Below are 26,403 nucleotides of genomic sequence, written 5' to 3'. Positions count from 1 at the left end.
GTGTTTTCTGTATAGAAACAGGTTGGTTACTAGGATTTGTTGTTTCGAAATCCGGCATTCGTGTCAATCCCTCGAAGGTTGAAGCTATTGTCAAATTGCCTCCTCCTTCGACTCTTCGTCAACTCCAAAGTTTGCAAGGGAAAGAAAACTTTTTACGTCGATTCATTCCTAACTATGCAGAGATAACAAAGGGTTATACCAGGTTGTTGAAACAAAATACTCCATTCTTCTAGGATGAGATAGCTGACAAATCTTTTGATGCACTAAAACACGTGTTGACCCATGCACCGTTATTGCATCCTCCCAACTACAACCAGGACTACTTCTTATATCTCGCCGCCTCTCATTCCATCATCGGAATGGTGTTAGTTCAAGATGATGAATTCGGTAGTGAACATATGATTTATTACCTTAGTTTCACTTTGAATCCAACTGAACTAAAATATTCACATGTGGAGAAATTGGCCTTGGAAGCTGTTCAAGCTGTCCAACGATTTCATCATTACATTTTAGTATGCAAAACTACTGTAATTTCCGATTGCAACCCTATGGTCTATATTTTGACAAAACAATTGCTAGGGGGCAAGTATTGCAAATGGATTGTAATCCTGCAGGAATTTGACTTGGAGTTTGAAAAATCTAAGTCAAAGATATTTTTAGTTTTTGCGGAGTTGATGTGTGACTTCCCGCGTGCTGATACTGAAACTATGGCAAAAGAGACCATTGCGGACGAATCCTTTTTTCTAATCAGCACTCTTGATCCATAGTATGGAGATATTATATTTTATCTCCAAACCCAATCCTTTCGGCCAGAAATTTCAAGATCTCAGCGTCGGAAAATACGATTCTAATCCCAAAAATTCAAAATTATTGGAGATACACTTTATCGTCGTGGGGCGGACTCTGTTTTCCGACGTTGTTTAACTCATGAGGAAGCTGAAAGGGTTCTAAATGACTGTCACTCTGGAGCGTGTGGCGGTCATATGTCTGGGTTTGCCACAACCCAAAAGATATTGCACGCTGGCTATTTCTGGCCGTCTTTGTTTAAAGATTGTATTAACGTGGTTCAAAAATGCCACAACTGCCAAATTTTTGATCGAAAGATGCGCGCTCCACTTGCTCCTCTCCACCCTATAATTTCCGTCGGTCCTTTTGCGAAATCGGGTATCGATTTTATTACATGTAACCCTCACTCAGCCAGGGGGCATGCGTATATCATCCTTGCGGTAGATTATTTTACCAAGTGAGCCGAGGCGATGCCTACATTTTCGCAAGACGGCAAAACTTCTACGATTTCCGTTTTCAATCATATAATTTCTAGGTTCGGTGTTCCACAAGCGATTATCACTAATCATGGGCGTCATTTTCGAAACATTATGATGACTGAACTAACAGATCAACTTGGCCTGCATCATGATAGTTCTACTCCATATTACCCATAGGCTAATGCTCTGGTTGAAGCCATCAACAAAGTTCTAGTCATTATTATCTGACGAATCATTGGGATTCATAGGTCGAATTGGCATAACATGTTATTTTCAGCGCTTTGGGCGTATCAAACCTCAGTAAAAACATCAACCAGTTTCACTCCTTTCCAACTGGTTTATGGTTTGGAAGTTGTGTTACCCATTGAATGTGAAATCCTGTCATTGCAAATGGCCATAGAATTATTTCCAGCCACTTCCAAAGAGGAGAAACGTTTGTTGTACTTGTCTCAGCTAGATGAGAATCGACTTGATGCTACACTAGCAATCGAAACTCATGCCAATCGTATTAAAGCTCAGTATGATCGAAATGTTACACCTCGTAATTTTTCGGAAGGATACCTAGTCTTACTGTACGATCAAGAAAATGATAAGTTAGGCACTGGAAAATTAGTACCCATGTGGCATGGTCCTTATGTTGTTAAGCGAAAGCTGGCAAAAGGGGCCTATGAATTGGTAGACTTTGACGGAGTCTCTTTAGGTAAACCCAGAAATGGTCTTTACCTGAAGAGATATTATGCTTAAATCTAGGTGTGGAGATTTTTAGTTAGGTTAGTTTTCTTTCTAGCTGGTGTGTTTTATATTAGAAAAATGTGCTTAGTTTAGAGAGTGTTTTTTTCATTATTCCTGCTTATCTTGATTTTACTCTTGATATTGTAGATGTCGATGTCTCTCCAAACATACATTGGTTTTGCTGATGGTGCTTGTCATAATACACAAAACATTTCTTCCGCAGCTTGGGTTATCTATTCGCCCTCTGATGAGTTGGTATCTATGCATGAGGTAAGCCTCGGTCAAACAACGAACAACATTGCAGAGTATAGTGCAGTGATTGAGTTATTATCTGAATCCATCTCATTTGGGATTCGGATTTTGATTGTGAGGTTAGATTCTGAAATCGTTGTGTTACAACTTAATAGAGTTTATGCCATTAGAAATCTAGTGTTATTGAGATTATTTTTGAGAGTTCGTCTCTTGGAACGTGAATTTGACTATATTGAATATTAGCATATTCCAAGATATTTAAATACATTAACAGATGCAATTGCTTCTCGAATGTTAAGTAGACATTTGCAATAATCAAACAAGTAAATTTAAAAACATTCCATAACATGTTTTACAAGATAGCTGGTAATAGTGATATAGCATAGCATAGAAGTGTGTCAAATATACATCATCTTCGATCATAGGTTGAAAAACACCTTATGATCGGCAAAAATGATAGTGCAAAAAGAAAAAATGTCATATGAGTCTACAACAGGCGATCATCCTATCACTAGTGATGATCACGATAATAGACCACTGTATAGGCCACCCTACAAAGGAACCTCCTGAAAGGTCCTAGGACCCCAATCACATAGCGTTGTAGCCTAAGAGGAATGTCATCTATGCTAGTCTCTAGAATGTCTGCTGTCAAACGCTCTAGATGGTTTTCCAATTCGCCTAGGTTCTCTATAGATTCATACCGTGGGGCTGGTGCTGTTGCAGCTGGCTGTTTCCTCTCATAGGGCCAGAGAGTGGTTGGTCGCCATGGACCTACATCTGCATTTGAAACTTTTTACTATCAATCTTGGGACGATTTAAAAACAAAAAAAAATTAAATTAAATTAGAAAAATGTTGAAAATGATTTTACCTGAGTCATCCCATTGCTCTCCTGGTGGAAGAGCCATGTCTGGGTCACCGCGATAATCCATCCCAGCATAAGGAAAATCCTGAATAGCGAAAACTTGGTTCTCCAACCAATGAAAATACACAGGAGGAAATCGAACAACCTCTGAATCCTCCTGAGGATAACAGTTCATAACTGCAACGCAACGCATCAGTTTGAGCTCTCGGGGAAGTCCAGCTTCAATGGAAAGATGCTGTGGGACCAACATTAGGACCCTCTCTAGACCAAAGCTCACAACTACGAAACCATATCCAAAGTTTTTCAGTTGTCTATTCTTTGCTCTAGTCAGTTGGCCTTTTACATTAGCCAACACAGCTTTGCACCAGTTGAAGACGGTGGCTCGAAAGCAGTCTACTGCCATCCGCATTTGGGATCTAGTGGCCATATGTAGTGATGCGCTTCCGCAAAGCTTGGTGACAGTAAATGAAATCACTTTGAGTTCAGGACGGGAAATGGTTTTGATATCAATCCGTTTGTCCTTGGTTTGGTCATTACAAAACTCTAGCCGGAGGCTATTGATACACTGGCCACCTGGCCTAGTTCTGAATAGAGTCAATTGTTCACCTCTCTTAGGCAAACCAGTCAAAAAGTAAATATCTTCTGGCTCCATTTCGAGTTGGTGGCCACCAATAATGAAACACTGGTCTTGCACATTCCACCTGTCCACAAGCCACTGCAAAAGTATACTTGGGCCCTTATGCCAGGTATGGCCCAGAATTTATATAGCCCGCATGCACTCAATGCATCTATTGAGGGTTGATGATTTAGTGCGGTAGCATCCACATCTTCGTGCTCCCGTTCCCACCAGCTAAGCATGATGTATACCCTACATTGAAATACAAAGGTGGATTAGAGTATTTTAAATCAAAGTTTTTGGACAAAATTTGAAGAATTTGGAATTTTATAACATATGTCGCGGGGACCACACCCTCTAAGTTAGAGATAGTGTGTAGGTCCACACTCTACTTAAACAGCAGGTGCGGGCCCATGACTTTTTTCCGCATGCGAAAAAGTCGGGGTCCGTAGGTTTCACATGCTACACCTGCGAACCCCCGCGAGCGGATCTTTAAACAAATTTTTTCCAAAAAGTCAAAATATAAACCTAAAAAAAAAAATTCAAATGGTTGAAATGCAAGAGTAAGGTGATGTGGATTACCTAGAGGTGATGGTGTTTGATTCCAACAGACGGATTTTCCGCAATCTTCACGGGAAGTTTCTTACCCAAAAGCTCTCTTTCTCACTCTGAAGTCAAACGGTAAAAATGAATTTACAAAAGCCCTTTTTATAAGATTTTTTGAATAAATGAATTTTTAATTTGTTTATTTTTCACTTTAAAGAGGTAACTTTTGCAGCATTTTTATTCATTTTAAACAGGTATGAGTAATGTTTGAGTTTTTGTGTAGGATAACGGATTTTTCAGGCAAAGTTGATCATTTTCGAAAAAAAACATTAGAGTCACCTTTAAAGCTCTTTTCTGACTCCTAAAATATGAAAATATTGCCGAGTTTTTCTTTTTAAGCTAGTTAAAACGGAATTAAAAAGACAGTCCACTTACAGCTCTTTTCTGACCGTAAAAACATGAAAAGATTGCCAAATTTTTGTCATTTCAAATTTGATATTGTCTATAAAATGACGTGTCATTGATCACTTTTTTACTTTTTTGGATCAGAGACACTAATTATGAAAAGTACTCCTTGATCGTAATGGTCAAGCGGTTCTCTCAAGTATTATTTTATACTTTTTTGGGCTTGGGAGACACAAATTTACGAAAAAGGACAACCATGGAGTTTTCTTAAGTTTTTTCAGACTCCCTAAGATTGAAAAACGCCAAGTTTCTCCTATACTGGACTCGTTAAAATCTAACAGTAAAGGACCTGTTCAATTACAAACAGGAACGGACCACTCCTTCTTAGGGTTCGAATTTAAACTAAGTTGGACTCATCCGAAGGATGAGCTTATAATCAAGCAAATGTTATCCTCCTCAAGCTTGTCAAAAATAAAGAGGTACTTGCCAGAAATGGTGGGGGAAAAGAGAGAAAAATGAACTTGTTTGTCATACTTTGTGTCTTAGAAAAACATTTAACCACTCTTGAACATGACACTTTTTGTTCACTTGGGTTGGGAAATCCTTTGCCTAACAGTTAATCAAACCATATTGAAAGTATTCAGCCAGTTTCTGGATATTAGCTTTGGGTCAATTGTCACCAAACCATCTGCAGTGTCGTTATGTGTTCAAGAGGTCAGTGCAAATAAACCATTCATCTGCAAAATATCTGTCATCCATCTTGACCATCCCTCAGTCAGTCCTTGCAACTATATTTCTTCAAACTTGATCTATGATTTCGTGTTGTGGGCTTGCCTACGACAGATCGCTTTCTATCGACTTCAGCTCATTATCTAGAAATATGATCTAGAAATTGTCAGTAACTTGGGATCTGCATGCCTCAATGGCAGGTTTCTCGCCTTCGACGATTGGTTGCATCATTGACCTTCGATCAAAGGATTCCGTGACATGTTCGACATCAACACATCTATTCACATTTCATGGATTGTACTGAGTACTTTGAGAGCCATTGACATCATTGGTGGTTTCTCTCACACTTGTTAACAGTTTACATCATTGACTGGTAATCAAGTGGTTTCTACCATGTTCGACTTCGACACATTCATTCACATGGATAGAATCATACTATTTCGGGAAGTAGAAATCAAGACCCTGGATCTAGTTTCCACCATCTAGGCTGCGAGGAATTTTGTATTCATTATACAGTGGACTATTCATAAACAAATGGCTGTGCCCATACTGTGTCTACATGAGTCTATACTTGTGATGTATTACAAGATCATTCCTACATCAGAGCAGTTTAGTTAGTTTTCTAGTCAGCTTTGATCTGAGTATGGGAATGCCTACCTCAGCGATGATATGATCCCACATATATATTTTGCATTGAATGTTTTTACAGGTTCCAACCAGGCTCTCCACAAGATGATCCTCGAAATGATAAAGTACTTCACTCTTCTTAGATGATAAATGAAATCCTCATCTACTACAGACTTCGCACTTTAGGGGGCAATCTGTTACACAAAATATTGTCACCATGACTTTTTGCAGTCAATGTGAGTCTATCACCACTCATACTGTCCTCCTTTGCAAGTCTCAAACCTTAGCTCTTCATGTCAAGCTTTAAAAATGAGAGAAAGTCCTTGAAAATCTATAAAACTCTGGTTCCGCACTTTCTCTTACCTTTACCTTCGGTTCCGCACCCCTTGGCCATGTTACCTGCGGACCTGCCCGCTCTGTCTCTAAAGGATTGGGTGCGGACCCCTGTGAAAGTCAAAAAGGCGCAAGTTTATTCTTAAAAACTCACTTTGGGTTAATTCTGGACGCTTCTAGAAGGAATCTTAACGTGGTTGGTTCGCTCCTAGGTGGTTCATGCATCCCATAACTAAAGGAGCTAACCCCTTGATGAGAGGAGCTTATCCCTTTGAAGGTGGACCTGGTAACTTCCCTCCTCTGCTCTATAAATTGAGGCATTGGGCTGGTTGCTAGGGAGGTTGAAAGCTGAACATTTTTTAGGGTAAATGATGTTGGAATTTAGACTTCCTAATTAAGCTTGAGAGGAGAGATTACATACCTTTTGGCTTCTTTGGGAAGAGAGTGAAACTTGTCAAAGTAGAGGAGATTCTTGCTGGAACTTTGGAGGAGCTTATACAGCATCAATGCACCAAGGTTGTAAAGTTCTTCTTTGATTAAAGTTAATACAATCAGATTCATTTTTCTCAATAAATTGTCTTCTATTGTTTATTTCATGAATTCCTTGATCATCATGATAACTATGGTTTATTATATTGGCTTTTTAGGTTTTATTTGATATGTGTGCCTATTTTTGTTTGCAAAGTCTTCAAAAGGGAACTCACTTGGACAAACGGAGCGTGGCTTCCACAAACTAGCACTGGACCCGAGGTAGGCCTAAAACACCTATTAACCTTTATTTATAAATTGCATATTTAGAGAAAGATAGAATTTGTTTGGTTTGCTTGTCGCTAGATATCCTTAGATACTAGGGAGATCAGTCTTGTCCGCAAGAATGATTTATCCGCCCGACAAAATGGCGACTCCACTGGGGACTTGAATTTTTGGTTTTTGCCTTTGCTTTTACTTTGACTTGAGAAATTATTTCTCTATTTCTGGTTTTTTCTTGCTGTGTGGGATTTGGTAGGTTTTTATATTTTGAATTATTTTTGTTTTTTCACATTTTTAGAGTGGACCGCACCTGCTGTTTGTAACACAGTGCAGACATACCCGCACTGTTTCTTTACTACACAGTGCAGTACCGCACCTGGTTATACCGGGGGACTACGGACCCTGTAAAATTTTTGAAAAACTAAAATCTTTTCATCTAGTTAAGCCTAGGATTTGTTTATATGTTTTAGCCTCTGCCTAGATCTGCATGTGTCTTGTCAAAAACTTTTCGTAGGTTAATTCCATTGGCATTTAGGTTTTAGGTGAATTTCTAGAAGTTTTGTGTGCCTGGCTTGATTTTCGTTTGGTCTTGGTAGTAACTCAGAGCTTAGAAGCCTTAGAAACCTAAGATCACCCTGGTTTTTGCTGGTCTTCTTATGAGTTTGACCAATTTGTAAAATCTGCCTTTGTTGAGGAATACATCTCGTTTTTCTCTTTGCAAAGCTTCGAAAAGAACTTGTTTTGAAAGTTTTGGATTTCGTTTTTAAAAAAGAAAACAAAAGCTGGTTTTTTTTTTATTAATTTGTTATTCTGGACAAATTAGTACTTAGTTTGCTCATAACTAAGTAAAACATCCTTGAAAATAAATTTTGTAAGCTTTTACTTCAATTAGGTTTTTAGAATTTATAGATCTCAAGATTAGATTTTTTAATAATTTTGAGTGTGTTATAAAAATAAAAAATAAAAATCTCTTTTGAAAAGATTTGTTTTTGTAGTTTTTGATTGTTGAGAAAGAAAAAGGATTTTTTCATGAGCATATTTAGTAGTCTCGTTTGTGAGTTTATTGAAAAAGACAAAAAGTTCTTCTTTTCATTTGTTTGTTAAGGAAAGATTTGTTTTTCAAGCATTTGCATTCTCAACTCTTTCTTTAGCTAGAAATTCATTGAAGAAAAAGGATTGTTTATCATCTTAGGTGCATTTTTAGTGTTTTGGAGTCGAGTCTTCACACCATAAAGTTTCATCTCCGCACCTTTTGACTTAAGAAACAACCATAAAAATAACGCTTAAAGTAAAATCTATCTAGTAATCTTTTTATTTCTAGGGCTCTTTATCACCAACACAACTTAGGCTAGTATCTTGGAGTAGGGAGTAATTATCTCTCCAATATAGTAAAACAAACAAGTAGCTGTATCTTGCAGTAGGAGATAAATTCCAATTGTTACATCTATGTGGTGGGCTCCAGTACTGTAGCAATAATGCTACAACTCCTGGGGCTCCCTATCTCTAATTTTATCAACCCGGTAGTTCGTACAAACTTGGAAGCGACGGTACTGTATGCACAAGTACTAGCTCTTGTCGCAACTGTCACTTGGTCAGCTGGCACAAGTCCGCTAGGGCTCAAGCCAACTTCTATATGTTCTCAGAAGAAGCTTTATGAGTGATGGACGAAAGCTATCTCGAAGAAAGCTAACCTACTTTGCAAAAAGGAAACTGAAAGCCAACCAAAGCATGGAAACCCTAGTAAACCCTAATCTGACTAGTGTAACCTCTATGATGCAATAGTGAGAGTGCAAATGTCTACAAACGATGCCATTACTTCTAATGATGTGAAATGCATGAACTCAAACTACTTCTATGAAAGAGAACATTGTTTTTGTATTTTTTCTTAAGTGATGGAGTGATTATGAATTTGTTTCTTATTAGGGTTTGGCTGTGTAGAGGTGGTGCGAAGGGAGAGAAGGCTTGGGAAAGGTCACGACGGCTAGGAGAGGTCCCAGAGGGTCCTTAGCATCAGTCTACAGCAGTCTACAATGTTTGGATGCACGGCAACCAAGTTTACAGGCTCCTACAGGATGTCTGCAGGGGATCCTACAGGAAACTCAGGAATTCTACAGGAAGTCTGTGCAATTCTACAGGATGTTCGACCATGGGAGTTTTGGGTGATGGTGAAGTGATGGAGTGGTATGGGTGGATAGGTACGATGGAGATGGAGCTGGTGATGGCTCAGGGGCAGAGAAATATGGTGGAGGAAGAGTGCATGAAGTGGTTGGTGGATAGAAGGATGGGATCAACGAAAGGTCAAGAAAATGAAGCTACGTGGGCAATGAAAGAGTTGGAAAGTGAACGAACTGAACAGAGGTCGAGTAGATGGCTTTAGGAGAGGTTAAGAAGAAGAAAAAGGAAGTAGAAGGATATGGAGTAGTGTAAATGAAACAAATTGCTTATGAATGTCACCAAAAACGAGAACTCATTAACCTATGCTACCTATGATATAAAATCAATGAACATCAATGTAAATTGTGAAGGAAACTCGTGCATGGAAGTGGAATGAAGAAGTAATGCTCAATATCAAAAGTGCATGGATGGATCTTCAATGAAAATGACTATGTTGCAGCTTACATGGAAGTAAAAGACTACGTTCTTTTTGGTGGTTGATCTGGACTGCACCCCAATCCCTAGACAGAGATGGCAGTGAAGACACTAGCAACCCTTTTCTTGGAGCTCCAGTGATTACAAACTCTCCTATTCTGATCTAAACAACTGAAAGTAAATTAACCATAACCTAATCCTACTCAATCACATAAAAACTAAATCAGCAGACTGTAAATTCGAATTGCATGTCAAAGTAAAGAAACAAAGTGCTGGAACGAAAGGCAAATAACACTACAAAACAGAGGAGGTCTATTGCTCTCAGGTTGGGCCCTAACCTGAGAGCTATAGCTCCCTTAGAAACTCAGAATTAGATCCAAATCTGCTTGCCTTTATTCATAATCAAAAGTCTAATGTCATGCCAAAACTGGCTTACAAAAAGACTAATTGGCTAACCAAATTGACTAACTAGCTAATCCCAAAAATGACTACCAACTAGCTAACCCAAATGAGGCCCTAAGCCTTCTTATTTATACAATTTGAGGACCCAACAGTCCTCCTAAAATTTAGGGACTTGGCTGCCCAAGACTTGTAGTTAACAGCAGTCCTACTTGACTTGCTTGGCTGCCCTTGTGCTCATTGATTTGGTGGCCTTTGAACTCCGAGCTGATGGTGGAGAATTCGAGGTAAGGGCCCATAAATGAGGGGGACACCTTCCTACAAATCCTCTAGCTTGTTCTCCCACGAATTTGGATGCCAAGTGCTCATTAAGACCTTCAATTTTGTCTCCAAGTTGACCAAAAAGGCTACACAAAGCACCCATTAGACTTGTTGGCATAATGACTAACCAAATTCACTCTATTAAGATAAAAATAATCAAAAACATGCAATAAACAAATGAGAATGGTGGACTAAGCCAAATTAGGAGGTTGAATGAGCCCAAATAATTGTACATTTTTGGGGCTCATCATCACCCCCCTACTGAAAGTGTTGCTCATCCTCTGAGCAACCAATTCTCTCTCCTCGTCTTTGATGGCCCTGGTGGCTTCTTTGGCTAACATCTCGGTCGATTCCTCCTTTGGCTTCCCTATTTTCAAACTTCCTGTAGAAACAGTTCGCTGGCTTCCTGTAGAAACAGTCCTCTGTCTTCCTGTAGAAACAGACAGCACCACTGTATCCTGCTTGGCTGTGGGCGATTTTCCTTTCAGCTTGGCTGTGGCAGCCTTCATCTTCTCCCCCTTTCTGCTCTTCTTCCTCACTGTTAGAAGGACTGATATCTTTGGCCAAAATTCTTCATTTATTTTTGTGGCACATTCACTTAATGACTGTAGAAGAAAATAGGAAATGCTTAACTTCTTTTATGGAGGTGAATCAACTCCATGTCTACGTGCACACAGCAACCTAAAATGATAACCATGGATAATGATGAATTGTGAATTCCCTTGGCATGGTGAGAGTTCTTCCTTTCCTTATGCTTTGGTTAGAAAAGGGAATGTTGTTGATGGTTTCCCCTTGGACTCAAGGAAGAATTCCTGGGCTGTGTGATATTAATGGACAACAATTGCTCCAATCTGCCAATCTAGCAGTCCACTAGTCCATCAGTGGATTGCACATTAGGCTCATCCACTTCACCCAACTTTCAACTATCACACTTCCTTCAGGACAACTTGTCAAGGGATACTTTGGCCTGCCAACACACCGCCCTCCACTGGTCTGATGGCACCCAATCCAATCACTGCAAGATCTGCTCCTAGTTGAGGCCTCTAACTGCCCAATTCAATCTCAACACATGGCTCCCACTTGCTGCATCAAAACTTCATCCACTTAGTAAACACTGCCAACAAGAAAGTGACCAAACATACCCTCTCTTGACCACTCGTTCTGTGTATTTTATCTTGAGATGACAATCTAGTACTGTCCCAAACATTGTTGCAAGTCTCCAGTGTATGGCTCCAGATCTGCTCCTACACCTTTGTTGTTTCTGCCTTTGACTGCGACCTAGCCAAATGAGGTCAGCTCTCTCATTACATCTAAAGCTGAAACCAACTCCGGAAGGAGCACTGCCAGACTTGCCCTTAGAATCTCTGATTGATTTTGCACTTGCAGTTGAGGAAAAAGTGGAATGAGCATCTTCCTCTAGCTTCATATTCACTTGCTTGGAAGGATTCACATTCTGGTCATGTAGATGTAGATCTTTAGAGAGCAAAGGATGATAAGCAACTTGTGTATCCAGTTTCACTGGCATCTTGTCCTTTTTAGGAACTGAAGAAGATGGGGTACCTCTTTGTACCCATATGCTTGTTCATGTCATTAGCTGCTACCTCAATAGGCTGTACTCATGTGGAAGCCCTTTTGTCAGTTTCGGGCTTCCTGTAGAAGACCCTTTCTCTGTTTTCGGGCTTCCTGTAGAAGCCTGTTTCTGCTTTCCTGTAGACGACTTCACCCGTTTCCTGTAGAACGTGATTCTACCTTGGAGTGAGCCCAATGCACGAGTGAGATTTGAGAATAGGTAGGAAACTCAGCGGAGGACGATAGGTTAAGCCGATTGTGGACGCAGAGGATGTATACTTCAGTTTAACATGATGCAAGTGCAAGTTGACTAACAGTTCATGACTTCCAGCTGAGCGCTCATTAGTTCTGCGTGATTTTTGGTGGAGTGAGGTGGAAAAACATGTGCGCTGGCTTTTTAGAACTGCAATAATGTTATGAACTGCATGTCTTCATCTATCTGTCAATCAGCTGATGTCCTGTGCACTGGAGTTCAACAGATCTACCACTAACTGTTTTTTTTTTTTCCCACGTGAATGACTGATCACGCTGCATGATTTTTGCCTTGCTGAGTGCAATTGAACGTGGCTCTCTTCTTGGCTGAATCCACTCATCTCATTCATTCATGCATTGCTTTAGATTAGATCTATGCAAACAGATGAACAAGGTTTAGTCACGTACCTGAAATCAAACGGCTGCTTGTGAAGCTTCTTGCTGCTGCATGCTTTGATTCTGCTGCTGCATGCTTGGATCCTTTGATTGCATGAGGGCGTGGCTGATGATTTTAATTGATTTTCCTTGTGCAGGTGTCCTCCGGCCGGATCTAAGCTGCATGCAATCGTTTCCACGTTCAACTCTGCCCGTTCAAGCTGTTGCTGTTGCATGGTCACAAAACCAGAACTTCTTTTTGCCATTTCTCCCAAACGGTAGATTGGTTTGATCTGAAACTTGGTGAGCATGTTTCTACCGTCATTATGCATCTCCCATAGCAAATTCGTGATCAATGGATGCACGTATTTCGAGAAAAATGGAAAATGGCTAAAGATTTCAGAGCTCGATTTCTCGGAAACCGTGCATCGAAATCGGCTGAAACTGCTTGGGTAGGCTACTATCACCCATGTGCATCTCCCCATGAAATAGGTTTTAAAACGGATACACGGATATGGAGAAAATGCAAAAATGGCTGATGGTGATGGAGGCTAATTTCTTGGAAACCGTGCACCGGAATTGCATGAAACTGCTCAGGCATGTTGTCATCAACCTTGTACAATTCCCCATAAAACGTTTTGTCAAATGGATGCATGGTTTTCAAGTTATGGCATAAACAAATTCTACTCTATGTGTTTTTGCTTCAAGGCACTTTGCATTTTGGTTGCATGGTATGACAAAATGAATTTTGGCTGTGATGCAGGTATGGAGATGATGGAGGAGGAGTTGGAAGATTGCAGGAGGACTTTTTAACCTTTGAGGAAGCTACCATGCTTGCCAAACCACTTTTTGAAATGCATGCCTAGTTTCCCACAATTTCTACAGGAAGTTCCTGTAGAAGCACAACGAGAAGCACAAGGAGGTGAAAAAATGATGGAGAAAGGCAAGGGATGGACACACAAGTGCTTGTAGGCCTAATCAACAGATTCCCACCATCAGATTCACTTTTGAAATTGGATTTGGCTCGTCCAAAGGTTCTACAGGATGTTTCCTGTAGAAATACAGAGCTTCCTGTAGAAGGCACAAGAAAAATTACTTTGACCTTGATTTGAGTGCTCCTCCTGTCATGACCGTCCTTCTTGCAACCTGCATTGGCACTACTGCAACATGAAATTATTCAATGGAGATTAGCTTTTATTTTTCTTTTTCTTTTTCTCTTTTTTTTTTTTTTTTTTTAAAAACAACTAGGGCACCTCATGGAGGTTTTCACCCTAATTGCCTGCCTTGGGCCCCTCCAAGGGAGGTTTTCACCCAAAGATCTTATTTTCTTTTCTCTTTTTTTTTCAACCCATTGACCGCCTCATGGAGGTTTTCAATCAATGAGCCAATCTAAGGTGCCTCCGAGGAGGTTTTCACCTTAGATTTCTATTTTCCTCTTTTTTCATTTTTTCCTTTTTCTTTTTTCTCTTTTTTCTTTTTTTTTTCTTCTTTTTCCTACCCTACCCTACTTGAAAAACAAAATTCCTTTCAAGTATAAGAATACTTCCAATGGAGCCATGTGCACATCGAGATTAGAGACAAGATGATGTAAAGGCTCGGAATGCATGCTTTGACAACTATCCAACTTTCAGAGACAACATGATCTGACTTTGAAAGTATAAAACATAGCTGAGGAAGAGAGTACTGCTGCAACTTAGTGACCTTCTGAAACCATATCTCAATATAGCTTTGATATCCTTGGTCATCTTGCTGATTTGGATCATTCTTCATGTCACCTTCTATCATGACCTTCTGATCTTCCTCTTTTTGTTGATCTTTCTCTTGAGTACATGGAGGATTTGATGATAACCATGAGGGAACTCTTTCGATCTCTGATTCTGATCTCTTCTCTTCATCAAGTGCAGCCCATGGTTCTTTGATCTCCTCTTTGGAATCTTCTTTTGCTTTTGGTCCTTCAATGTTGTCAATATAATCTCTGCTTTGCAACACTCTTCCTGAGCTTTGGTGAAGACCATTGGGCTCAAGAGGAGTTGTTTGGATATGTTGTGCCTCAGATTTGCAATTGGGTTGAGCTGCTCCATTGCATGGTTCTGGAAATGGTACGGGTAGTTGAGTGGAGGTGTGAAATTGAGATGGAGATGAATGGCATTGTGTTTGGGTAGGCATTTGGGGTTGCCTTGGTGGAGGAGGAGGCGATGGTTGTGGATGAGCAGGTGGTGGAGGACAATGAGCGGGATGAGAGTTGTACTGGGGCCTCCACTCCTGATAAGGTGCATTCCACTGAGGCTGTGGCTGAGCATAAGAGTGAAATGAATGAGAAACTGGTTGGGCATAATATGGATCTGTGAAGGAACATGGAGGATATGACCAAGGAGGAGGTGTAGACCAGGAAGGATGAGCAGGGGGACCCCAAGAAGGCATGAAAGTGGCTTGATAGGGGTCATAATAGGTCTCCGGTGTCCCTTGCAGTTCCTGCTGGTAAGATCTAGGTCCATGCGGCCAACTTTGGTTCATGTAATACAGTGATTCAGTGGCTCCTTTGGCTCTTTGATATGCAGCTTTGAATCTGGGTAAAGAAGGGCACTGATCTGTAGGATGGTATTCTTCACAGATGAAACACACTTCTAGGGAGTGCATTGGACATTCGTTCCTAGGATGCTTTCTAGTGCACCTGGGACAAAAAATGACCAAAGCCCTCTTGGCTTCCTCTTGCTTCTGTTGGATCCGCAAGGTATCCAGTTGCATGGCAAGAAACTGCCTCATATCACTCTTGAAATCTTTGATCTGATTTTCAAATTCATCTTTGGACAAGATGTTGCTCCCAACATCTCTGCTTGTAGCCATTTGCTCCAGAGGAATGTTTTCTTCTTCTTCTCCCCTAGAGGTTCTTCAAATATGTCTTGATGTCCACCCAGGGGTTCTTCAATCACAGCCATCGAAGAAGAGAGAAGGCTGGGTGAAGCAGTGGGGGTGTTTTGCAATCATTTTTCTAACTTATCTCTACTCCTACAAGGCATGAAATGAAATCTTTTTGGTTGATTTTTTCTTTTTTCTACTTCTACTTGCAAAACTGAAATAGATTGAACTGCAACTAACTATCTTGCGAAAATGAAAATGCGGAATTGAAATGAAAGCAGGAAAGGACTAATCTATTTTTCTCAAATGAAATTGCAGGAATGAAATGCTAGGCTACGCTTGCAGAATTGAAATGCTAATTTACGCTTGCAAAAATGAAATTGCGGAATTGAAATGCTAATCTATGAAAGCGAGAAATGCTAATCTATGAAAGCAGGAAATGCTAATCTATGAAAGCAAGAAATGTCTATGCTACTTTTGCAGAATGGAAATGAAATAAACTACTTAGCAGAAGGCAAGAGTAAGAAAATAGAAGAAAAGCGACAATCACTAATACTCTGTCGCTTCCCCGGCAACGGCGCCAAAAAGATGGTGGGCTCCAGTATTGTAGCAATAATGCTACAACTCCTGGGGCTCCCTATCTCTAATTTTATCAACCCGGTAGTTCGTACAAACTTGGAAGCGACGGTGCTGTATGCACAAGTACTAGCTCTTGTCGCAGCTGTCACTTGGTCAGCTGGCACAAGTCCGCTAGGGCTCAAGCCAACTTCTATATGTTCTCAGAAGAAGCTTTATGAGTGATGGATGAAAGCTATCTCGAAGAAAGCTAACCTACTTTGCAAAAAGGAAACTGAAAGCCAACCAAAGCATGGAAACCCTAGTAAACCCTAATCTGACTAGTGTAACCTCTATGATGCAATAGTGAGAGTGCAAATGTCTACAAATGATGCCATTACTTCTAATGATGTGAAATGCATGAACTCAAACTACTTCTATGAAAGAGAACACTGTTTTTGTATTTTTGCTTAAGTGATGGAGTGATTATGAATTTGTTTCTTATTAGGGTTTGGCTATGCAGAGGTGGTGCGAAGGGAGAGAAGGCTTGGGAAAGGTCAGGATGGCTAGGAGAGGTCCCATAGGGTCCTTAGCATCAGTCTACAGCAGTCTACAACGTTTGGATGCTCGGCAACCAAGTTTGCATGCTCCTACAGGATGTTTGCAAGGGATCCTACAGGAAACTCAGGAATTCTACAGGAAGTCTGTGCAATTCTACAGGATGTTCGACCATGGGAGTTTTGGGTGATGGTGAAGTGATGGAGTGGTATGGGTGGATAGGTACGATGGAGATGGATCTGGTGATGGCTCAGGGGCAGAGAAATATGGTGGAGGAAGAGTGCATGAAGTGGTTGGTGGATAGAAGGATGGGATCAACGAAAGGTCAAGACAATGAAGCTACGTGGGCAATGAAAGAGTTGGAAAGTGAACGAACTGAACAGAGGTCGAGTAGATGGCTTTAGGAGAGGTTAAGAAGAAGAAAAAGGAAGTAGAAGGATATGGAGCAGTGTAAATGAAACAAATTGCTTATGAATGTCACCAAAAACGAGAACTCATTAACCTATGCTACCTATGATATAAAATCAATGAACAACAATGTAAATTGTGAAGGAAACTCGTGCATGGAAGTGGAATGAAGAAGTAATGCTCAATATCAAAAGTGCATGGATGGATCTTCAATGAAAATGACTATGTTGCAGCTTGCATGGAAGTAAAAGACTGCGTTCTTTTTGGTGGTTGATCTGGACTGCACCCCAATCCCTAGACAGAGATGGCAGTGAAGACACTAGCAACCCTTTTCTTGGAGCTCCAGTGATTACAAACTCTCCTATTCTGATCTAAACAACTGAAAGTAAATTAACCATAACCTAATCCTACTCAATCACATAAAAACTAAATCAGCAGACTGTAAATTCGAATTGCATGTCAAAGTAAAGAAACAAAGTGTTGGAACGAAAGGCAAATAACACTACAAAACAAAGGAGGTCTATTGCTCTCAGGTTGGGCCCTAACCTGAGAGCTATAGCTCACTTAGAAACTAAGAATTAGATCCAAATCTGCTTACCTTTATTCATAATCAAAAGTCTAATGTCATGCCAAAACTGGCTTACAAAAAGACTAATTGGCTAACCAAATTGACTAACTAGCTAATCCCAAAAATGACTACCAACTAGCTAACCCAAATGAGGCCCTAAGCCTTCTTATTTATACAATTTGAGGACCCAACAGTCCTCCTAAAATTTAGGGACTTGGCTGCCCAAGACTTGTAGTTAACAACAGTCCTACTTGACTTGCTTTGCTGCCCTTGTGCTCATTGATTTGGTGGCCTTTGAACTCCGAGCTGATGGTGGAGAATTCGAGGTAAGGGCCCATAAATGAGGGGGACACCTTCCTACAAATCCTCTAGCTTGTTCTCCCACGAATTTGGCTGCCAAGTGCTCATTAAGACCTTCAATTTTGTCTCCAAGTTGACCAAAAGGGCTACACAAAGCACCCATTAGACTTGTTGGCATAATGACTAACCAAATTCACTCTATTAACATAAAAATAATCAAAAACATGCAATAAAAAAATGAGAATGGTGGACTAAGCCAAATTAGGAGGTTGAATGAGCCCAAATAATTGTACATTTTTGGGGCTCATCACTATGCTCTGGGAAGCTCCTCTTAAAGGAGTCAAGCACGAGGTCATATCCGAACCAGTGGGGTAATCAATCCTTCCTCATTGGGAATGATAACAGATATACACGTATTAAAAAAGGTAAACCTCGGAGTAACCATTGTCGAGGAGCCTGGGGTCACTTGTTGGTAAACCTTGGATTATGTCAAGGAGCCTTCAAGGGGATTGAGCTTTGCTACTCTGCCCTTGCGTGTGTATCGGATCACAGACTGTTCCCTCAGGTATATTTGTTTCCGTTGGTAACCATAGTGACCATATTCTATAGGATTCTTTCCTAAAGTGACGGTGGAGGGAACATCCCACTGCACCTGGAGTAGACGTCGACTAGACTCACTTGGATTTTCTGGGGGGTTCTCTTCACTCGAGATGGTTTAGTGGAGAAACTTGTGCCAGTCTATTCATTAAGCAGGTTGTCGGGGTAACTGTTCCAACTACCATTTCTGTATTGAATTTTGCGACGTTGGATTTCATCACCAACTAGTGTTTTCGGTACGAAAAGTTATTATTTGTGTCTGGTTTGACCTCCTAGATTCTATAGGCATGTGATTCAAAATTGTATGGTTCTTTAGAGACTTTAGGTGGTTTTCATTGAGATTTTTCTTTGTTTGCGTGTGAAGTAATTAAAGTATTTAATCGTGGCTAAATTACCGAGGCAGTCCTGTAGACTTCGGGGCCAACCTCCTAAGTTTTCACCAAGCCAGCTTGAAGGGCTACGAGCCCTTGTAACTCCTAGTGACAGTAGATTTGGGTCACCCGAAGAAGGAGAATCTTCTTTAGTTGTGCATCCTGATTATCAAGTTCAAGCACCAGAGTATATTATTGAACCTGTTTCATTTTCCGAAGTTACTAGTAGTTTTTCTTCTCCTAGTGAATTAGCTGAGGAACCTAAAATTTCTGAACCTGAAACTGAACTTGATGCTACTCCATCATCAGGATTTGCCTCTCTAACTTCCAGTGGTCCTGGTTCACCCAGGGTAGGAAGAGTCATTACCCAAAATCTTGCTTCTGGACTTATTGCTATTGAAGAACTTGTTACTCCAGAAGAAGGTATACCTATCTCTCAAAATCAACCAACTATAGAACTTAGGGAGCGTGAATCGATCTTTTACATTCCACCTAGGGGAGACGCTTGGTATCTTTCATTGACCAATTTTTTTGAAAACCCGGGACTAAGTTTTTCACCACCTCGCATTCCTTATCATCCAACACCTAGAGGTTATTATCCTCCTTTGAATATGTCAAGACAGTCATCCATGTTTTCTCAATCTCCAGAAACATTTTTGTATGGCGGTCCTTCTGTTCCCTCTGGGTATCAGTCACTTACTGGTACTTTTTCGGGAGCATCTCCTCAACCTGTTGAAAAATGGTTATTAACTGGTAATAACGGAACTAAGCCATTGAGTGTAGAAGATATTCTTATGATTTCAGGTACCATTCCAAATCCGCAACCTCAAGGTAGTCAGTTACCACCTGGGGGACAACCTCAAGGTCCTCAATTATCGCCTGGGGGGCAACCTCAAGGTACCCAATTACCGCCTGGGGGGCAACCTCAAGGATAGTACATACCTTCGGGACAATACATTCCTCAAGGTCAACCCCAGACTCAGTATGTACCTCAAGGTCAACCCTAGTATCAATATGTACCTCAAGGTCAACCCCAGTATCAGTACGTGCCTCAAGGTTATCAACCTCAAGGTCAGTACCCAACCCAAGGTTTCCAACCACCTTCAGGTCAATCATTTGTCCAAGGAACTGGAAATGTACCTTTGAATTATCAACCCTACCCTCAACCCAGTTATGGTCCTCAATATGCTCAACCTTCTATGGGTCCATACCCTGGAATGAACTTAGTGTGGGATCCATCTCAATCTCAATAGATCTTGCAACCGAATGTGCAGTTGTCATCTCAATCTGGACAACCCTTGGTTTCTGGTTCAACCCAGCAACCTGTCCAGCCTACTATTCAAAATGTTGTGCCTTTTGTAGTTTCTCAGCCTGGGCCTAGTTTGCCTCGAACTCCGCCTCAAACGACTGCTGCAACTGCTGCAACATCTGTTCCATCTACCCCACCTACTTCTGGAGTATCGATAGCTCCGGTTTCTACTATTCCTGCATCAATTCCTCAAGCATCTTTACCTCAGTCTGGACCCACAATTCAGACTTCGGTTCAAATGCCTGTAGGACAACCTGGTCCAAGTATGGTTGTCACAAGTCAACCTCAATTTACTTATCAATCGTACCAGGGATAGTACCAATTCGGTCCTGCTGTGCAGAACATAGTCTATCTGTATTAACCATACCCTGGATATACTTATCAGCAACCTCAACAACCCCAGTACAGTCCGGTTAATCCTGGTTTTCCGGGAGGATATAATATCCCAAATGCAATTCCAATTCCTAGTTATCCTGGATATCCTCCTCCTGGGGCTGGTCTCATGACCCAGGGTTTTTGAGACCCTAATCATCAGTTACTGTTCATTGCAACTTTGGACTTGCCTGACTTGTCGCAGCTTATGAATGATCCGATAAATTATCTTCCGTTTTGGCCGCCAATGCCTAATAAGTTGCCCAGTGACATCCCAAAGTTTGAAGGAAAATCAGGAGAGGATCCGTCAAACCATGTGATGACTTATCACCTCTGGTGTGCTTCTAACTCCATTTCAGATGATTTGATTCGTTTATGTCTTTTTCAACGCACTCTAATTGGTCTTGTGGACAAGTGGTACATTGAGTTACCGCGAGCCTCTTTTTATAACTTTAGTCAGTTAGCTACTTCATTCTTAACTCATTTTCAGTTGCCAGTCAGATATGACAATGGCACGGAATTATTAACTTCATTAAAACAGTCAACGTCCACTTATATTTCGGATCACATTCATGAATGGAGACGTCGACGGTGTTTAGTGAAAGTTTTTATCCCGGATCAGATCTTAGAAGAATGGTTTGTTAACTCATTATTACCTAAAATCACTGAGGATGTAGCTAAGGCAGCAGTCGTTACTGAAGAGCAAGTAATTGTTCAAGCTCAGTACCTTGACCTCGTTTATATACAGTCGGGTACCTTACATGAGAAAATCCCCAACCTTCCTAAACAAAATCAAATAACTGCAGCTCCTTTAGGGTCTCATGCCGCTGACGGTATGATTGGTACAGTTAACACCAAAAGTAAGAAAAAATCTTCCAAGAATTCTTCTCCTATCATAACTTTACCAGATTCCCCAACAGGAGACTCTTCCGTGGAAATTTCTGCCGATATTCATGTCGTAGAGTCATCTATGGCCAAATCAAAATCCGGTGGTAAGAAAAAGGGGAAGAAGAAAAATAAATCAAATAAAAATTCGAAAGAGAAACCAGAAAAAACAGAATCTACTGATGAAAAATGCAAACCTTGTTATCCTTGTCTCATTTGTGACGAAGAGCATTTTACAAGAGACTGCCCTCATCGTGCTGAGGTTGCGAAAATTGTCAAAGGTTCTCAAACGCTTGCTATTTTGAAGGATCCTTTTCCTATTCAAGACAGTAAGATGATAGGTTCTTCCTCAAATGCCTTAAAAGAACCCATAATGATGATGTCCCATGTTAGGATTGTGACATGATCGCAAGATTATGGAAATAAAAGTCCTGTTGGTGGTAAGGAAGCAGAATCTTCTAATTCGAACCCATCAACTTCAACTCCCGGTTCCGATCCACTACAAATCGAGAAACCTAACCTAGACTTAGTAATCAAACCACCCACCAAGGGTATACTTCGAAAGTCAACTTTCAATCCACATGCGAGAGCTGCTCAGAACTATAACAATGTTGAATATTTAGCTATTTCACCTTCAGCAATGTCAGCTTTGGAGGTGCTGCAATCATGTCTAGCATAGCGTAAATTGCTATTGTCGGCTATAGGAGCTGTTGATATTCAGGACTTGAACCTTATAATCTTTGATTTAGAAAATAGTACACCTTGCTTACCTCATCAAATGGCTTTTCAGATTCCAGTGTTAGTCAAAAACAGACCTTGCTATAGGACTGTGATTGATGAGGGAGCTTCAACGTGTATTATGTCAATCCAGTGTTGGAGATCGCTTGGTTATCCTACACTTAATCAATCCCCGATGATTCTAAAGGCTTTTTATGGCCGTGGGTTCCATCATTTTGGCATTCTACAGGATTTAGCTATAGAAGTTGAAGGCAAAACTGTTAATCTAGATGTGGAGGTGGTTGATGCCCCTCTAGATTACAACCTTCTCTTGCATCGTAGTTGGTCTTATGCTATGACTGTTGTTGTTTCATCGGTCTTTCGGCTTATAAAGTTTCCTCATAATGGAAAGATCTTAACTATAGACCAGCTAACTTACTTTTCATCCGACCCAACCTCTTCTGAAAGTATCCATCATGTCGGTAAAACAACTATCCCTTATAAGGATGTTGGAGTAGGACTAGTTAAAGATTCTGGTTTACTAGGAGCTTTTTCCTTTCCTCCTCCCAACGTATCGCCTTCTACTGCAACCATTCATATGATTTCATCAAACACCATTGTTTATGATGATCCTTGGATCGTACCTTCTGAATCTGAGATGGATTCATTTGGTGATGCTATGCCTTTGAGTCCCTATGAAATTGTGTATCAGGCCGTACAGTCGTTTTCCGACCCTTCTTCAACCGAAATTGACTTAATGAATGTGGTCTATGAAGAATCACTTTCAATATCAGACTCAGATTCAACAACGTTTTCTGAACTTGTTCACAATGATGAGCAAATTCGTGAAATATTGTCTGTTGATGATTTACCATGGGAAGATCTTCATCATAGATCTTCATTTTTACCTGAGATTGATCACTTTTAAAATGATTTTTCATCTATTTTTACAACCGATTATGTCAAGGAACCTCAGAATCCATTGAAAAATCCTGATTCTGAGTTAAATTTGGGAAATATTTCTCGAACTATTCCTATTGACATTTCGGTTAAGCCTGGAATTGTTGAAAACATTCATATAGGTGCCTCTTGTACAGAAGATGAAATTCAAACTTATAAGGCCCTATTTCAAGAATTTCGCGACGTGTTTGCCTGGTCATGTGAGGAAATGCTAGGAATTGACCCAGCAATTATTGTTCATGAAATCAAAACTTACCCGGATGCTAAACTCGTCCGGCAACGTTTGCGTCAGATCCAGCCGCGAAAAGTTGCTGCTATTAAAGCAGAAGTTGAAAAATTACTTAAAGCAGGTTTCATTTATCCAATTCCTTTAATGGATTGGGTATCAAATATTGTTCCTGTTAACAAAAAGCAGGGGACAATAAGAATATGTATTGATTATAGGGATATTAATCGAGCCTGTCCAAAAGACAATTATCCGACTCCCTATATCAATCAAATCATTGATGATTGTGCCGGCAGTGAAATATTCTCCTTTATGGATGGTTTTTCCGGTTATAATCAAATAAATATTATACCCGTTGATCAACCAAAAACGGATTTCATTTGTCCATGGGGGACATTTGCTTATTGCAAATTATCTTTTGGGCTCAAGAATGTTGGAGCAACTTTTCAAAGAGCCATGTCTTACGTGTTTCATGACATCAAGCACATTGTGCAACCCTATCTCAATGATGTACCTGCTCATTCATTACGTAGAGCCGATCATCTCATTCATTTACGAGCAATCTTTATGAGATGTAGGCATTATCGAATTAGGTTGAATCCACACAAGTGTGTCTTCTGTATAGAAACGGGTCGGCTACTGGGATTTGTTGTTTCGAAAGCCAGCATTCGTGTCGATCCCTCGAAGGTTGAAGCTATTGTCAAATTGCCTCCTCCTTCAACTCTTCGCCAACTCCGAAGTTTGCAAGGGAAAGCAAACTTTTTACGTCGATTCATTCCTAACTACGTCGAGATAACAAAGGGTTTTACCAGGTTGTTGAAACAGAATACTCCATTCTTCTGGGATGAGATAGCTGACAAATCTTTTGATGCACTAAAACACGCGTTGACCCATGCGCCGTTATTGCATCCTCCCAACTACAACCAGGACTACTTCTTATATCTCACCACCTCTCATTCCACCATTGGAATGGTGTTAGTTCAGGAAGATGAATTTGGTAGTGAACATGTGATTTATTACCTTAGTTTCACTTTGAATCCAACTGAACTAAAATATTCACATGTGGAGAAATTTGCCTTGGCAGCTATTTAAGCTGTCCAACGATTTCGTCATTACATTTTAGTATGCAAAACTGCTGTAATTTCCGATTGCAACCCTATGGTCTATTTTTTGACAAAACAATTGCTAGGGGGCAAGTATTCCAAATGGATTGTAATCCTGCAGGAGTTTGACTTGGAGTTTGAAAAATCTAAGTCAAAGAAATCTTTAGTTTTTGCGGAGATGATGTGTGACTTCCCGCGTGCTGATACTAAGACTGTGGTGGAAGAGCCCATTGCGGACAAATCCTTGTTTCTAATCAGCACTCTTGATCCATGGTATGGAGATATCATAGTTTATCTCCAAACCCAATCCTTTTGGCCTGAAATTTCAAGATCTCAGCGTCGAAAAATATGATTCTAATCCCAACAATTCAAAATTATTGGAGATACACTTTATCGTCGTGGGGTGGACTCTGTTTTCTGACGTTGTTTAACTCATGAGGAAGCTAAAAGGGTTCTAAATGACTGTCACTCTGGAGCGTGTGGCGGTCATATGTCTGGGTTTGCCACAGCCCAAAAGATATTGCGTGCTGGCTATTTCTGGCTATCTTTGTTTAAATATTGTATTAACGCGGTTCGAAAAAGCCATAACTGCCAACTTTTTTATCGAAAGATGTGCGCTCCACTTGCTCCTCTCCACCCTATAGTTGCCGTCGGTCCTTTTGTGAAATGGGGTATCGATTTTATTACATGTAAACCTCACTCGGTCAGGGGGCATGCGTATATCATCCTTGCAGTAGATTATTTTACCAAGTGGGCCGAGACGATGCCTACATTTTCAGCAGACCGTAAAACTGCTGCGATTTTCATTTTCAATCATATAATTGCTAGGTTTGGTGTTCCACAAGCAATTATCACTGATCATGGGCGTCATTTTTGAAACATTATGATGACTAAACTAACAGATCAACTTGGCCTGCGTCACGATAGTTCTACTCCATATTACCCACAGGCTAATGGTCTGGTTGAAGCCATCAACAAAGTTCTAGTCATTATGATCCGAAAAATCATTGGGATTCATAGGTCGAATTGGCATAACATGTTATTTTCAGCGTTTTGGGTGTATCGAACCTCAGTAAAAACATCAACCGATTTCACTCCTTTCCAACTAGTTTACGGTTTGGAAGCTGTGTTACACATTGAATACGAAATCTTGTCATTGTAAATGGCCATAGAATTATTTCCAGCCACTTCCGAAGAGGAGAAACGTTTGTTGTACTTGGCTCAGCTAGATAAGAATCGACTTGATGCTGCACTAGCAATCGAAACTCATGCCAAACGTATTAAAGCTCAGTATGATCGAAATGTTACACCTCGTAATTTTTCGGAAGGAGACCTAGTCTTACTGTACGATCAAGCAAATGATAAGTTAGGCGCTGGAAAATTCGTACCCATGTGGCATGGTCCTTATGTTGTTAAGCGAAAGCTGGCAAAAGGGGCCTATGAATTGGTAGACTTTGACGGAGTCTCTTTAGGTAAACCCAGAAATGGTCTTTACCTGAAGAGATATTATGCTTAAATCTAGGTGTGGAGATTTTTAATTAGGTTAGTTTTCTTTCTAGCTGGTGTGTTTTAGATTAGAAAAATGTGCTTAGTTTAGAGAGTGTTTTTGTCATTATTCCTGCTTATCTTGATTTTACTCTTGATATTGCAGATGTCAACGTCTCTCCAAACATACATTGGTTTTGCTGATGATGCTTGTCGTAATACATAGAACATTTCTTCCGTAGCTTGGGTTATCTATTCGCCCTCTGATGAGTTGGTATCTATGCATGGGGTAAGCCTCGGTCAAACAACGAACAACATTGCAGAGTATAGTGCAGTGATTGAGTTATTATCTGAATCCATCTCATTTGGGATTCGGAGTTTGATTGTGAGGTTAGATTCTGAACTCGTTGTGTTACAGCTTAATAGAGTTTATGCCATTAGAAATCCAGTGTTATTGAGATTATTTTTGAGAGTTCGTCTCTTGGAACGTGAATTTGACTATATTGAATA

The sequence above is a fragment of the Pinus tabuliformis genome, chromosome Q, assembly GCF_031772625.1.
Source record: "Pinus tabuliformis cultivar Carrire ecotype Pingquan chromosome Q, CPIR1, whole genome shotgun sequence".
NCBI classification, from domain to species: domain Eukaryota; kingdom Viridiplantae; phylum Streptophyta; class Pinopsida; order Pinales; family Pinaceae; genus Pinus; species Pinus tabuliformis.
The sequence above is the reverse complement of the archived record's forward strand: the minus strand, read 5'-3'. Positions refer to the sequence as shown.